The 16,620-nt window shown below is 41.1% G+C and overlaps 1 protein-coding gene across 6 annotated transcripts in view; it reads left to right on the top strand.

Moving 5' to 3' along the window:
* The window catches only part of LOC143694357 (uncharacterized), a 174,675-nt gene that overhangs the window by 56,370 nt on the left and 101,685 nt on the right, over positions 1-16,620 (top strand). The window lies entirely within an intron of this gene.

Below are 16,620 nucleotides of genomic sequence, written 5' to 3'. Positions count from 1 at the left end.
ATTTTGGCACTGACAGCACTTAAATAAACTGAAACAGTTGTCCTGGGAAAGTTGGAGGTTTTGACAGCTGCATGAGGGATCATGGGACTTCAGCCCATAAAATACCAGTGTAAGGGGAATTACAGTGTTTTAAAAACCACTATCACTTGATAACATTGTAAATAGCAACAGGAGCTGTATTTGAACAGATTCAGGCCAAACCCAAGTATCTTTGAATGTAAAAATGAAATTTTGCTGGAATCTCTTCATCACCAGATTTGTGTCAATCAGATGTGGAGTTTTAGTTTTTTTCATGTTATGAAATTTATCATATTTTCTGTCCTATACACTGTCTGCCTAGCAGTGAATTTAATCTAAACTCTTTGTTCTAGATTCATTGATCAGAGAAGCAACCTGAAAAGATTCTGCCAGACTCAGATCCTTAAGATTCGTAAGTCAGGTTGTAAATTTTATGGCATTTTTGAGGTCAAAACATGGTGATTATTTTCTAAACTGTATTTAATGTGTGTGAGAAAATCAGTACTGTCAGGTCTCTTACATTTATTGAGCAAGGTGATTTTACCCCCCACTAGAAACACTTTGGGCCACATCATCTGTCTCTGCCCAGAAATTAATTTTGCCTTGAACTACCCAAACAATACTGTTTCCTGCAATTTTGGCATCATTGTGCCATTCTTTCATTATTTTTGCTCTTGTGTTAATTTTGTCTTTACTTCCAACTTCCTGCTGAACTCCTGCGATTTCAGTGAAATCTGAAAATACAGGGAGCTGATGGCACTGTAAATTCGTTTCAATTAAAGAATGTGTGCCTGCCGAGCTGGGGTCCCTTGAAACAAATATCCCTCACAGGATGGATAGCTAGCAGTACCTGTGATCCAGCTTTCAAATGAGAAAATTTTGTAAAAACACCAGAGCAAATTATTTAATTCAACAATAAAAATATTAAACATCAGCAACAACAATAGTAATAATAATTTTAATAATAATATCATGTCACTCCAGACATCAGAGGGTTTGAAAGGGTAGCCAATAGGTCTAAATCTATGGTGGCAATTTCAGAATCAAATAAGAATAAAATATCTTTTGAGGCCATAAAGCTTGAAACTTGTCACACATCACACTGCAACAGTCACAGAAGAGGCATCTACACTCTCAGAAAAGAAAGCAATCTCTATTTGAGAGCACACAGTCATTTCTGACAAGTACGGTCTGATGAGTCAGCATTTCAGCTACTGAGTTAATGCAGCATTTGGCAGCTAAGCTAGAAAAAAAGAGTATAAAAAGGCCCTTTGGCATGAACTTTGCTTCTGAGATATATGCAGTGAGTGTATCTCTGAGAAGTGGGAAGGTTTTTGAAGTTATAACAGAGGCTGTTTTAATTTGGGGCAGGCTCATTACAGAACATGGTTTAAAAACATAGATTTTGTTCCCTCTGGCTGTACGCTGTGCTTCACACTAAACTTGGCAAAGACAAAATACAATCCAAGAGAAGGTATCTGTATTGTAAGATAAAAAGCCTCAAAGACTGCCTGCTTTGTGGCTGGCTCAGATCAGATAAGGGCTGCATCTATCATACCCTCCTCGTGGTGTAAACCAGAGCTAGAGGTATTAAGGGCTATGCTAAGATGATGTGTCAAAATTTAATTTAAATCCTACTGCAGTCAAAAAGGCCAAATCTTTCAAAACATTAGATGTTTAGCAGCAGTTGGTGCCAATGGAGTTTTGTTGCCTGAAAGGGAAATGGTGGAAAATGACATAAAGAAGCAGGTAGCAATTCTGAGTGTTGTTCCCACCTATTGTCACAGCTGCTTCACCCAGGCAGGGGCACGCCTTGGTCTCTGTAAAGGCTGAGCTGTGCTTCTGCTCGCTTTTCTCACATTTCCACAGGGAATGTTAAGGTTGGCTTTCAATATACAAGTTATGGAGGAAGGGCAATGTCTTTTTCAGCTGGGACTGAAATGTTAGACTAAAGCTTAGACTTCAGATCCATAAGAATTTGTACACGAGAGAGCAGCAAGTAACTGATGACACATTTTCTGGGAATGGAGTAAAAAAAAAAAAGTAAATTGTTCTTTTCCTTGGACAATGCTAAATTTTCAGAGTAAATTGACCAGCTATCCATTACAAATGATACACAGGTATTTCAGACAAAGGATTTTATTGTTACAATTAATCATTATTTGTGTCATGACTGAGCCTCTGAAGGCCTAGTGAAACCAGATCACTGATGAACCAGGCCCAACAAATACTAAGAATTCATCGCTTAAATGCACAAGAGAGCCACAAGAAAGAGCTGTCTTGTAAAAAGCAGCACAGTGAGCTGCTGTGGAGAGAACACCCAGCCTGAAAACTGCAGCCGAGTCCTTGTGGCAGCCCTGCCTGAGCATTGTGATTGCTGCCCCGAGCTGAGCCCTGGTGGAGATGCAGGAGTCAGGTTAACTTCTCTGCCCAGCACCGGGCTGGAAAACACCATTGAGTGGCTTGGAGGTGGCACAGCAGCCTTTGGCATGGTGCTGTGTGTGTTTGTGTCCCCAAGGCACAGCCACACCTGCAGCCAGCCAGCCGTGCAGGGGATCCCTCCTTCCCCTGGGCTGTGTCTGCCTTCCCGTGGGCACGTGCAAAAAACACCAGTGGAGGAAAACCAAATAATGAACAAACATTCAGAGCTGACCCTGAATGCTTGTGGTTGGTAGATTAAAACAAAGCTTATTGCAGCAGAGTTGCTCAGGATGACCCTTGGAATTTCACTTTTAAAGGTCAGATGGTAAAAAACACTGCTTTGCTGCTTGTAGGAAGGAGAGTTTAGCTGTAAGGTCACTTTGTTTTCACACTCTCAGAAATGTTACCTCCACCCTTCACAGGGAATGTAAATCAAGTAAAAAACCACCCAGCAGGGTTATCAGGGTAACACTAAATCAACACCAGCTGCAGCTGCTAGGGGTGAATGTAAAATTTACAGTGAGGCATATGTCTGTTGCTACTGAGCGATTAGCAGTATTTTCAATTAAAACATGCAAAGACCAAGATGATTTTTATTTTAGTGGTCTAAATAAAAGCAAACTTAGAGGCCAAACTAATCTACGCTTTTAATTCAATGTTCATGGTGTCCCTAAATCAGGACCATATTGCAAGCTGGAAGAGAACAGGGAGGAGGGCAAACTTTCCTTTCAGCAGTTTTAAAAAACTGCTGACTAAAATCTGCATCTATCATCTTGTTATTGAAAAGTATAAGTAAAAGGTGAGAGAAAATTGTGTCTGATATGGGATGTTTAGTTGACAGACAGCTCATTGTAACAGATATGGCTCCTTTTAAATAGCACCATAAATGAGATTCCAGGAAGACAAGGACAAAGGCTAGGAGAGAGCACTTAGTCTAATTAGACAGAGAAATCCATTTCTGTTTTAACTGAATGCTTCTCTGAATGTGCAGAGATTTCAAGTTATGAAGCACAAGCGAAGGATGGAGGCTACAGCTATCAGTTCATAATCTGCAAGGCATGGAATAATAATGGTCCTCATTTTTCAAGCACTGATCTTCAGTAGTTTGTTAAACCTGCACATCAACTCCTCACTAAAGCACCTGCAGATTAATGGCATGGCTAGAAAGCTTTTCATCTGGTGTGTATGTGGGGAGAAATTGTAAAGAAAGCAAAGAATGGCCTTAAAATTTGTGCCGTTAAAAAAACAAACCACAAAGGAAAGGACTGGTAATCCAGATTTTTACTTATGCCAAATTTACAAGAGAAATAAAAATTAAGACACAGAAAAAAAGACACAGAAATGGTACTATGGTTTCTATAGCAATCAGCACTCTAGACTTGCCATGCATGCCTGTATGTGCTTTATGCTTGCCACAAGATATTCCAGGCAGGACCCCTCTCACCAGCTTCTGCTCTTTCACTGCCAGTTGTTCATATATTACTGCTCTTATAAATGTACATGAACCAAAGTTTTCCAGGATCCTCCTACAGTTAACTTTGGAGAGAGAGGCATCTCCAAAATCTGTTTTATCTTCTCCAGGGCATATATCTGAGTCTGGCACCTCTAGAGGGTTAATCTGTCAACCTATTGCCCTGTTCTGACTGGAGAGGACAAATGTTTCAGGTTAGCAGATGTGCTTCTAGACAGAGAGGTTGTGATTTTATGAGAAGTGTTTTTGCACTTGTCTCCAGAAAACACTGAAAAATTTTCAGCAGAGGTCTGCACACTTGCTTATTTTTGATCTTTTCTGTTCTACCCAGAAAGAAAGGGGAGGAATCCAGAAAGAGAAGCTCAAGGAAATGGAGAACATTATTAATTTTTGTTGTCTATTTTTGAGCTGACCAGGAATCCAAAATGTAGTGCCTTGGACACTATGTATAATCGATGGCCAGGTATTCAGTCAAGTAGTTTTGATCAACATTTGTGTTTTTCTAAATAAGTAATTCTACTTTCTTGGAACCTGAGGAATCAAATGAATGGAAAATATTTCTCAGCTCTCACCTCTATACCTCTTCAGCTAGCAGTTCCCTGATGTCCTTGAGGGTCTTTTTTTGCAGTCCTGTTACAGTATGCAAATCTTGTTTTTGCTTGTTATGTTTTTCTGCACCCCACCAATAAGTACCATGTGCCAACAGGGCAGTAGCAGTGAAGACAGAGCAATGTGGTTTTCAGAGAGCCATGGGAGCCAAAGTCTGTGGGTCATCTTTAGTCTGGCTGCTGTCATATATTGAAGCCTGAGCTGCAGTACATTTTCACTGCTCTTGCCCATGCTAACATCAGTGAAAGAGTAACTAAAAATTCTGGCAAGAGAGTGAAGTGAGTAGAAATAGAAAGTAATTGTTTTCTCCAAGGGAAAAAGCCTGAACCTCCTTTTCCAGAGTCAGGTCCTCTTTAAAAGAGTAGGAGTGGGAACAGGGAACGATGAGCCCTGCTCCTTCCTACGTCTCCAAATATAGGAAGAACATCTAGGATAGAAACATCATTTTAGGAAGGATTTGGTACTTCTGAGCTGTGCTCCTTGCATGTAAAGGAACATTTCATTAATTTAAAGGGAGAAGCAAAACCTCTTGCCAGAATGACAACAGCAGCTTTCTAGATGGTCTGAGGAGCAGTGCAGTGTCTTAGTAACATATGAGCCAAACAAATACTGTTTTTTTCAAGCGTAAGATCTGCCAGACTCTTGCCAGTGGTATTTAACAGGCAAATTGCTTAACAATTACAGGATGGGTTCTGCAACTGGGATCTGTGCAGGTGCAGGCTCCTGGTTATAGGCCAGGCTGATTTTGCAATGCCACTGGATAAAATTATTTCTAAAGGAAAGTATGATGAAACTGTGTTTGTTTCAGTGTGTATGTGTACCCATAAGTTTATATACACACACCTTTATGTGTGTGTGGGCATGTGTGAACACGGATATATGTGTGTTTGAACTGTACATTGGCAGTATTTGGAGCAGCATAAAAATCTTGCCAGCACTGCTGGTGATGAATCAACCCCAGAGGATAGAGTTTAGTTTGATGACTCTGAAACAAAAAAAAGTCATCCTCAGCCCTGAAGATTAGCAGCACATAAAATGATGAAATAGTGGATGTTAGAAACTCAGCAACGTTGTTTTGTGTTTTCAAGTGGCATGGGATAATGTGGCCTCAAAAGCCTATTGCAAGCACAAGCTGGGCATGGGTCAAGATAACAATTTCAGCTGGATTTTTCCATGAATGCGGGCAGGTAGCTGAGCACACAGTGCAGTATTTTCCAGACTTAGCAGCTTATGGACCTCATTTGCTTACAAAGCCACAGAATATGAAATGTACAAAGTTATTTTTCTGTGATTTCAATCAGAGACAGCCTTAAGTGAGATACTAAGAGAATTAGCTGTGGAATAGATTTTGGTGACAGATGTCCTGTGCTCTGCTGTTATGTAAAAAGCTACCTTACCTTCTCTGTCAGCTGCTATAATTAGAAGAAGTAATATCTGTCAAATAATTGGTTATGCACATTTTGATTAATTTCCTGAGACAATTCCACTCCTGTGCCACTTCTCAATCTCCCTGTGATTTTTAATTTTCTCATTTGGGGAGAACTTTCAGTTAATTAGACTCCAAAGTCTTGCAAACAGCTATGTAAACATATGCAGTAAGAATTTATTTCTTTATATTTGTGAGATCCTGGTATAAGTGTTGTATGAGTATCTTTATAATATTAACATATATAATATAAAAGCAATGCATGGTAATCTTAAAAAATGTCCTCTAAGTTATATAGCACTTTGGTACTGAAAATGGAAAAGAAAAACTATGGTAGAGAATTTTACTTGAAAGTGTAGTTATGCTATGGAGGACTGTAACAGTCTAGGAGTGCTGTAAGCCTGCTTTGCTGGTTGGTCATGCTTCAACCAGTTAAGATTATGAAAGATGTTTTTGGTGAGATGAAATGTTTTGAAATGTGAGGCTTAAATATATATTTAATTTTCTTAGAAAAGGAGTTAACCTGTAGACTTCTTAGAATCTTGAATTTGGTAAATCTATGAGACAGCGATGATTAACCTCTTCAAAATGTAAAATCAAAACAAGCCAGAGGAGAACACACGCTTTAAAAAAAGGTGTTGTCCCAGGCACAGGACCAGCTGAAAGACAGGAAAAAGGTGTGGAGAAAACCAAGGAAACCAGTTCCCAGCCTTTCATAGGGCTACTGCCTCGATAGCATCTGTGCGTGCTGCATTGGCAGGCGAGCTGCCCGAGGGGCTGCAGTCATCTCCAGTGGATCCACAGGTGTTGGGGCCGAGGCTGGCTCGGGATGGTGCCGTGCCTGGCTGCGCTGCCCCGGGCTGTGCTCGGGCAGGGAGCGGAGCGAGCGGTGCCAGCCCCGGCCCTCCCGCCAGCAGCAGGCACCGGCATGCTGGGATGGTGCTCGCCTCAGGAGCTCCAGGCCCAGGGCAGGCTTTAGGATGAAGAGGTGATTTTCTGTGGCTTTGTATAGATAAGAAACCATTAAACATCCGGTACTTCTCTGGAATAAGGGTAAATGGAGAAAGAGCAGGGGTTTTTTATCTTTTTCTTTCAGCACTCCCTTTTGGGCACACAGCAGTAACTGCAACCTACCCCAAATGTGCTGTCATATTCAAGCAACAGTGCAGTACCTTCATGGAGCATATACTGCTGATTATCTCTCCTTATAATAATTTTGAATGAGATCCACCTGCATTTTGGCAAAGATGCAGGTCAAACATCTTAAACCTTATATCAAGGCTCACAATGAATTCTTGGGCCTTTTGAAACACCTTGGAGACTTTTACTGATTTGAAAGGGGCCAAGATTTTTCCATAATATGGTGTAAAAGGACTTGACTTTGATCTCACCATTTGATATTAAGCCTCTTCTCAGTCCAATCTCCATTTATTTTCTATGTGAGTTCATCCTCCTAGATGGAGAAGGCAGAGTTTTTACTCCGGAGCTGACCTGGGAATGGAGTCACTGTGCCCAAATCTCGCTGGGTATAAGGATTTCCCTGCATGTTTTTCAGGAGATGGAGGCTGCAGAGGAACCCTGGGATTGACTCAGAGGGCAAGGCAGGTGAGGTTAATCCTTTTTTGTTCTTCCTGGGGTGATGAGCGGGGTGCAGCCCTGTTCACAGGAGGGAACTCCATCAGGATGCTTCCTTCCATGGACTGCCCCTGGCTGGAAGATGTGGCAGGCAGTGCACTCAGCAGCACTTTTCCTAGCTCCATGTTGTTTTGAGGGGCATAGATCTGTGGTGTTGCATTTTTTAGGCACTTTTCAGTACTGGAGGCAGAGCACCAAGTGTGAAATACATCCCACCTTGCTCTTCTGGACCATTTGGCAAGGCCAGTCTGTGTGAGCGTGAAGAAAGTGGACTGGACAGTGCCTCCTGCTGTGCTGTGATAGATAGTGCCATGAAGTGGATGTGATGTGGTTATTAGGCTGTGATCCAGTTCATACTGGGCGGTATTGATTGGTGTTGGTTCAGTGCTTGCTACGTATTTCATCAATTGACCTTTGTGATTGTATTCCTGCTCTGCTTCTTTTACTTCTAATTCGCTTTGCCTCTAGTTTCTGTAACTCCTGATCTTCCTGTGTTTGATTTCTAATAGTATTTCTTTAGTCTTCTGTTACAGGAAAGCTTTTTTAGTAAAGCTATACTTTCCTTCCTTTGCTTCATTTCCCTTTGTTTGCTTTTTAAAATCTTTTTTTTTTTTCTCAAGAAATCCACCTGCTCTTCTTGATACATCAATTCCATTAAGAGATTCAGCTTCTAAAATATTTTGCCCTCAGCAGGAGAAAGAAGTATAAATGCAGGTGTTTTGCAATAAAGCTCAGGGGTGCAGAAAGTGGTTTTATGGCAGATCTTGTCAAATAGGATTTACAGAACCTGATGACATAATACACTTCGATAACATAATGCCTTCATGAACAGTTCTCCTGGCCATCTGTGGAGCTGCACGGTTACACCAGCTGAAGATCTGGTAGCCTATTTCCAAGATGTTTTTTGTAAATATGTGCTGAAAACCTGAAAGAATAATTGTAGCTAAGTGCATTTAGCTGGGTGCAATTCACTGCGGGTATTAATTTTGGACTTTCACTGAAAGCAAGGAAGACAATGTTGTCTGCTGGGTTGTTTTAGCACTGGCTGGTACTAAAACAAGGCAGGGAGTTAAAATATCTTCCTAGATGTATGCAGCTGCCTATATAGCAAAACCAGGTTTGAAACTAAAGAGTTTCTGACTCACAGCAGTGCTTAAAACAAGAAATGTGCTACCTGTGTGTCACAGACCTTTAACACACAGAACTCCTCAGGATGTAAGAAATGCAGCACAGGAAAAAAAAGAGCTAGTTTTTGCCAGTCAAAAAAGTGAAAGATGAATAATACACTGTTAAGCCACAATGTGCACAAAATTAACCTTTCAGCAAGGGGATGCAGAGCATCAGAAACAAGGTGACAGGATTTTCAAAGTTTTTTTAGTTGCAAGAGATATAAAATGTCCAGTGGTAACTGTGAATCCCCACAGATATCAAATAGATTAATTTGAAGATCTCAGATTTTTTTTCCTGGCCGAAGTTTGGAGTTATCAATTAGAAAGTGCTTTCTAGGATCTTATTACAGCTTTTCTGTAGGAGGAAATTTGAAACTCAAAGCCCAGAAGAGTGGTCGTTGATAGCAAAAGGGGGAAAGGAATGTCAAAATATGTATTGTGGAACTGTGATAAAGTACCATCATTTTAGAAATCTTGCCTTGTGAATAGTTCACAAGTGCCTGTTCTCCATCCACTTTCATCCCATGCTCTCTTTAATGACCTGGATCATAGGAGACTTAGCAAGCCTGAAGCTAAAACAAATCTGAGAACGACTGCAAGCACAATAGGGAAAGAGTTAGAATTAAAAGCAATTCTGAAATACTGAAGATTTTTCCTAAATACAAGATGAAATTCCACAGTGCCTGGTGCAAGGTATGGGACAACAAAAAATCATTAATTAAATAAGGGGTGAGAAACTTTTGGTTTCTTCCAGAAAGGATCTCAAAGCTATGTTGGATCACAAGCCAAGCAGATGTGAACAATGTCAGCCTGCTGTGAAGAGGAGAAAATCCACCCTGTGATGAGTAAAAAACAAAGGAAATGATGCTTCCACTGCTAAAGCTATTTCATGTCCAGTGTCTGGCACTGTGCTTCATGAAAGCCGTTGATCACTTGGAGGGGATGAAGGGAAAATTATGTTATTAAAAAAATGTGATCTAAACACATAGCCTAGGAAGAAAAAAGGCAAAGATTTGGGTTACTTACTCTGAGAGAGAGCAGATTGATGGAGGAAGTGGGACAGGATAACAGTTTTCAAGTGGAAAGAGATCGGAATGATCTGTTCTCTACACCTCTGGAGGCAAAGCAAGAAGAAGTGGCCATAAGCTGCAGAGAGAAGGACCTGGGAGAGAAAGCAAGAGAAAATATGAGGATAGTGAGGAACTGGACAAGAAGTGGAGCTCGGTTGCCATCCTCCTAGGTGAGGTGTTTTTCAGAGCAGGGGAGACAAGGAACCACTAGGAATGACATTGAGATGCAGCTTGTCCTACCCTGGGACATCTCAAGGTGTTTTCCAGCTCTGTCTCCTGTGATTCCACAATGTCTGTATTGGTGAAAGCTTCAGGAATGATGCCACATTTGCAGAAAGCATGGGACAGAGGATAAACTGGTCATGCAACACTATGTCTGTGTTGATGCTCATGAGAGCTTTTCCACTGACAGCCAGCAAATACAGCACCTCAACACTTACCTTAGAATTGTAGAACTAACTGCACTTTGGTGTTGTGCTTTGCGATGATAGAAAAAAATAAATGAAATTATGCCATCACAAGGATGCCCTCGAGCCTGCTGGCAATTCCCAGAGTTTTTTTGCACACACGGTAGTCTTGCATTCCTCTGAGGAGCCTTTGTTGTAGTGCTGCTTTTCCCTTCAGTCTCTCTGAGTAGGTAAAAATATTTGTTCTGCACATCATCCAGTTAGCTGTGACTGGTCTTTTGGTAGATGTTGTGGTTCCAATAGGAAGAAGTGCTTTAGGTAATGGGGTAGGTACTGGGAAACAAGCATTGCTAACAACACTCTACAGAAACAGGCAGCTTGGATGCTCTTTGAAAAGGTAGGGGAATTCAATTTCATGGACACAGGCAGTTCTCTGCCAGCTGATCTTACTCCCCCAGGATGGTCCGGGTCACCCTTCTTTTACTAGTATGGATGGCACCTCTCTTGTCAGCAAATTCCTCTAAAGCAGTATTGAAGAGAAATGTGGCATGAGAGCCGTGATTCTCCAAGCTCAATCCAACAATGAACATGACTTCACTTAAAGAAAGGTAGTCCTGAAGAGATTCTCTCTAGTTCCCAGAACAATACACAGTGACACCAATGCATTACCCAAGCTACACCAGCTTCAACAGATTGACAGCAGCTTTCCAGCCTGAATGGCTGCTCCCAGACCATCTGACCCAGATGAAGCCAAAAACGAACAGACAAAAGAAGATGAAGCCTCTTTGGTTTAAGCTCTGAATGCAGTGTGTCTGGTCTTCATCTCAACATGGCACAGGGGGGATTCAAAGTGCCTTTTCAAGCCTGTCTCTTCATCTTGTACTAATACTAGAAGGAAAAAACACATCCATTTTAGAAATTGCCTCTTACTCAATCTGGTAGTATCTGAGTGTTTGTGAAACCACTTCAGAATTACTCTTAAACAAAAGGATAAAAAATTCCTCCTTCAATAGTGCCTGAATAGAGCAGCCTGTCTGATATTGTTACAGTATGAGGGCAGTGAGAGAAATATTTTCACGAACAAATCACTTACTAGGAAAAATGGTCCATTTTCTTAAAAGTAGCACAGTTCATAACTTTTATATATATTCTTTTTGTTATTTCCCAATGCATTAAAAGCAAACTAGCCATTGCCCTTAGCATCTTTGAGATTTTAAAGTAAATTGCAATGGTCACCATAGGGATTTCTTCTACCTTTTTTTTTAATTTGTTTTAATACACTTCATTTATTAAAAAAAAATTTCACACTTGTGTTATCTTGTAGTGTCACATGATTACAAATATTTGACCAGTTTTGGGGTCGAACCCGAATGTTTTCTCAGTTTAGATCTTTGTGTGTCTCAATGATATAAAAAATAAAGTTGAAAATATGGTGAAGACTTAAGGTGACTCCTAGCAAAGCTGATGTTATCAAATATGAAGAATGGTATGAAGAATGATGTTGAATATGTGTACCTTGGTGTTCCTTTGGGATCCTCTGCCTCCCAAATTTTGCAGCTCAGCTTTTTTACTGCCCCACAAGCTGCAGGGCTTTCCTCAGGGAGCCAGAGAGATGCAGCTGGTTTCAATACATCCTGTGAGAGCCACAAAGTCTGGAGTATCTCTGGAGGTGCAGGATAGCTGAAGAGGATCTGGCCAGGGAGACTGATGTCTGAGAGAGTATTTTTAAGACTGTTGTGAGGCAGACAGAGAAAATCTGTAAGATGATATTGAGAAAGATATTGTGTGCACCAGGGAGATAACTCCTGAGGAAAGATGCAGGAAAAGAATTTTCCAGAGCAAGGGGAAAAAGAGGATGTTGGGGTAAGAGGGTAGAAAAATTACCTCAGTGGTTTTATTTTTGGGGCAGTAATCTTGGGGCTGGAGTCTCATGATATTTTAAGTAAGTTGTTTTGAAATTGTTTACAGTTGCAACATTGCTTCTATTCAGCTTGAAAATCAGGGATGGTAGATGGCCAAAGACCATTTCTATCAACTGTCATGTTTGATCACTGGCCACCTGGGTACTGAAAAGTACAATTTGACATCTTTTTACTTTTAAATATTTTTTTTTTTAATTCCCAAGGGCCCCAAATGGCAGAAAAGTATATGCCTTCAGTCTTAAAAACTGAGAGAAAGTTCCCTAGGGCAAGCCATGGAGTGACTCCAGGAATGACCACATTGCTGGATGAGGAGAAAAGCAGCCTGTAATGGTACAGCCCAGCAGAGCTGTGCTCCATTCTTTGAGCCCACCACAGCACGTCCCCACACCAGCAGCTGATAACCTTGACTACTCACACAACAAGGATTGGGTTTTGCTCTTTTTTTTTTTTTTAATGAACCTCTCAAGCATTGATAAATTTTATTCAGTCTTCTACAATGTGAACAGAGTGTGAAATTCTACATTGCTGCACAGTGGAAAGGGAACAGCACTGTCTTGTAATGTACTTATTTGTCTTCGTGAGGGATTGCTGCCAAGTTTCTGTGAATACACTTTTTTTGGCTGCCCTTAAATGAGCAAGAATGCTGACAATTTATTCCCACAACACCCAAAACTTTTTTTTCTGGTATTTTCTGACATTCAAACACACACATAAAAACATATATACACATGTGCAAAACTTTACCAGAATTAAAACCACTTGTTTTATTTTTTGATCACAGCATCTTATTTCCTACAGCCTCAGAAAATGCATGGAGATAGCCAAATTATAAGTTTACTCAAGTGTTTGGGATTTTTTATATCTCTGTAATGCTAAAATAGTTGCCATTCTGACAGACAAAAATCAAACATGAGAAATATGATGCATATCCTCTGCAGCTTTATTAAGACTATTTCTGAGATGGAGGAAAAAAGAAGGGAGAATGGTTATGTCCAACATTTAAGAAGTAGGCAAAAGTTCACATTCCAAAGCTGCAGTAGTTTTTAATTAAAAGAAAAGCAAATAAAAATGACAGATTAAATGTTCCTTACATCTTTATAAATCTGCTGCTCTCCAAAGATGGCCAGGCACTTGCTTGGAGTGTGTACACATGAGTAAGTGAGCGTGTGCGTGTTATATCTATTTCTAGAAGCAGGACATATTTCCAGCAGTGGCAGGTAGTAGAAATGATGAGTACAAGATGGGAAAAGGCTTTGGTGATGAATGATCAAATTTTCAGAAACATCTCACCTCATTTGATTTGTTCATAAAATCCATTACAAGAATAAATAGTATTTTCCTACCTCAGGCATTCTGCGGTTTTTGGTCACAGGATGATGGTTTTCTGCTGTATCTGAAGTTGGAGGTTTGATTTTTTTTGTTAAATAGTATGTCATCAGAAAAAAATACCTGCATTTTTTTTGAAAAAACATTGTGGCATTGGGAAGGCGGACAGCATCATCAAACAGTCAGCAGTAGTGTATAGGTAAGGAATTTGTATGAAGAGCTTTCTAGCTAGAGCGATCTATTTAATGGCCAGGACTGGGAGAACAAGGGTGAAAGAGCCAAAGGAATGATTGTGCTGATATAAACATTTATCCTGTCATTTTTCTTCCTCTGAAAACAAGAGCTTCTTGACTAGCCAGCACTGTCCATTTCCATCAGCTTTGGTGGGGTGGAGGTGGAAGCTTGGACTCACAACCAGGAAAAATGTCTGAGGCTTGCAGAGTCAGAATCACTGTGCACTTTCCTGCAAATATTTCTTTACAGTTTAATCCCAGAAAGTATTTTCTGCTGCTACTACTGTTATTGGCTACTCATTTTTCAATAGCATTCATTCCTTATGAAGCAATAAAGAAAACATGTTTTTATTCTCTTTGCTGGCCTCCAATGGAAAGTGCTTTTGAGAGTCCACTTTTCCATGTGGGCTTGTGGGGCATTTAGTGAGGTTTTCTGTCCTTACATGTAGCATATTATTGACTGTACCAGCATTTCTGGGTTCCTGAACCTGGGGACAGGTTTTATTAGGATGAAACTAGTGCACATTAGTCTCTGCAAGGATACCCAGGCCCAGTGAGAGCAGGGTACCCCATGATCCCTTAGGAACCCCAGACTTTGTGGCAGATAGCTAATCAGCTAATGTAGGTGCAACCACAGTGAATGACATTTGCATTAATTGCAAGTGTTAATGATTAGGCTACAGAGACTCACAAATAGTTAGGCTTATTAATGTATGTAATGCTTTGCAAAGCTGGGAGCCTTTATCAGAGGCTAAAATACAGTTTTTATGATATTGCAGTTGGGAAGTTTTTGTGGCTCTTGGATCACTCAGGTGCTATGGCTTTTCCTACTCAGTCTTAGCAAAATTAGCAATTAGCAACCTTTCCAGGGCACTGACATGAGAATTTTCATGCAGCACAACAGGTGCATAGGTTCCTGCAGAATCCTCAGAAAGTCATGCTTGTGTGCTTCTCCTCTTCCAAGGGCCAACAGAAAAAGGGGAATTCTCAGCCGTGTGGCATCCATGGATTCTCAGGGAAGCCCTCTGCCATGCTGTGGTTCAGAGGGTGTCCCTGCAGATGGTGTAGCATTCTGTTTGGCAGTGCCACTTGAAGTCATGTTGGAGTTCAGGTTAGTCTCTCCCATCTGAGATTGCACCAGGGGCAATAGGCAGGGGCCAGACTCTGCCTCCCTTCCACAAGAATTTTGTGTAAATGTGGCCTCTGCAAAGATACCATGTCCTGTGACTTGTGCCTGCTGCTAGAAACCATGCAGTGGATGCAAACCTCTCTCCCCATCTGGCTACTTATGGTGTGGTGTCCTTGAAATGGTGAGAACTGCCTGGCCCAGTGCACTCCCATCTCAGCTCTGAGCTCTATATTTCTGCTCCCCATTAGGTGCATTGAACTTTTTGCAGTGCTCACATTGCTGGAGGATTTTGCATGCTGGTCCAGAATGGGCAATTTTCTTTGCCTGGCAAGCTCTTGTTGTGCCACCAAGAGTTTGTTCCACCAGCAGGATCTAACTGGGTGTTTTGCTGCTGGTACTGATTGGCCTCTGTTCCCTTGGCAAGCATAGGTTAGCCCTCCCAATATTTGATGATCAACTCCTCTGCCTTACATACATTAAAAATTCTTCTACAATTTCACAGTGTCTTCATATTTTTGTCTGCTTTAAAACAAAATTATCTTCAGATTGTTTTCCAATTTGCAATGAAGCATTGTTCTAAACCTTTTCCACTTACAGGTTTCCAGAGAGTTTAATCTCTGTTGTGGGTTTTACTGCTTCATTATCTTCATAGATACTTGTTTAATTCTTCTGACGACTAGAACCATATGCTATGTGGTTGTCACTGAGATGGGGAGTCTGAGGGAGGTTAAAAGTGCACGTTAAAAATACAATTTTTCACAGGTTGCATTGGGAAAAACACTATTGATCTTCTGTCGGCCATTTGGGCTTTTTATGTGTACTTCTGTTTAAAATGCCTTCAAGGAAGTCCTTTGAGAATGAAATTTTAGGTCATGAAAGATGGAAAAGCTGAGAACTCAAAAAATTAAAATCCTTTGCTTTTTAAGAGTGCACCACTCCTCTTGCACCAGGCTGGTAGCAATGTAGATTTCCTTCTGCCCTCCCATCAAGGTACTGAACCAGAAGTCACTGTGCACTGCTCAGGGGACATTGTGCCAAAGGTGGGTCAAGCCCTGTTTTCTGCAGTGAGCCTCCAAGCAGGAGCAGTGGGGAGGGCTGGTCAGGCAGGACTGGGCTGCAGGATCAAGTTGTTCAGTAGCCTAAACCACCCAGTTTATTTGGAGGAAGCAGCAGCAAAGTCCTCAAACAAGTCCTGCCTCTGCAGTTTTTCAGGCTTGGCCCAGGGTAGGTCTTCTGGCTGTTCCCACATATCCCTTATGAGTGACAGGCAAAAGTACACTCCAGGAAAGCTGAACTCTGCCACTGCTGTTTGGGCGTCATGCTATTGTCTAGATTAAAGATAATCAGCAGCACTCTCAGCTGTCTGAGTTAAATACTTTAAATTCTATTGCAAGTGGGTTGACTTGAAGTATTTGGACACCATGCTCTCCATGCTGAAGGAGCTGAACTTCCCTCTTCTCCTTTCTTAGCTTACTTTTTGGCAGTAGATTGCAGAAAACACATCTGCTACCCTTGGCAACTAAAGGCACCTTCGTTTTCAGATAGATTCTGTGTAAATACCAAACAAAACATATATTATAGATGCTTGGCTTGGATCTAGTAGAAAATTTGCTTTCTAAGCCGCTTTCTTCTTCTCTGGTTTGTGCAGGCGTAAGGACATTTCTGCAGCTTTCCATTGACACAGTATTTTCCTATCTAACAGAGGTCTAGTGGCCACCATCCAGCTGAGCCTCCTTCTGAGGGCATGTAGCCTGCAAAAACACAATCTGAGGGAGCACTGCTGC

This window comes from Agelaius phoeniceus, chromosome 1, assembly GCF_051311805.1.
Source record: "Agelaius phoeniceus isolate bAgePho1 chromosome 1, bAgePho1.hap1, whole genome shotgun sequence".
In the NCBI taxonomy this organism is placed as follows: Eukaryota; Metazoa; Chordata; class Aves; order Passeriformes; family Icteridae; genus Agelaius; species Agelaius phoeniceus.
The sequence above is the reverse complement of the archived record's forward strand: the minus strand, read 5'-3'. Positions and strand labels throughout refer to the sequence as shown.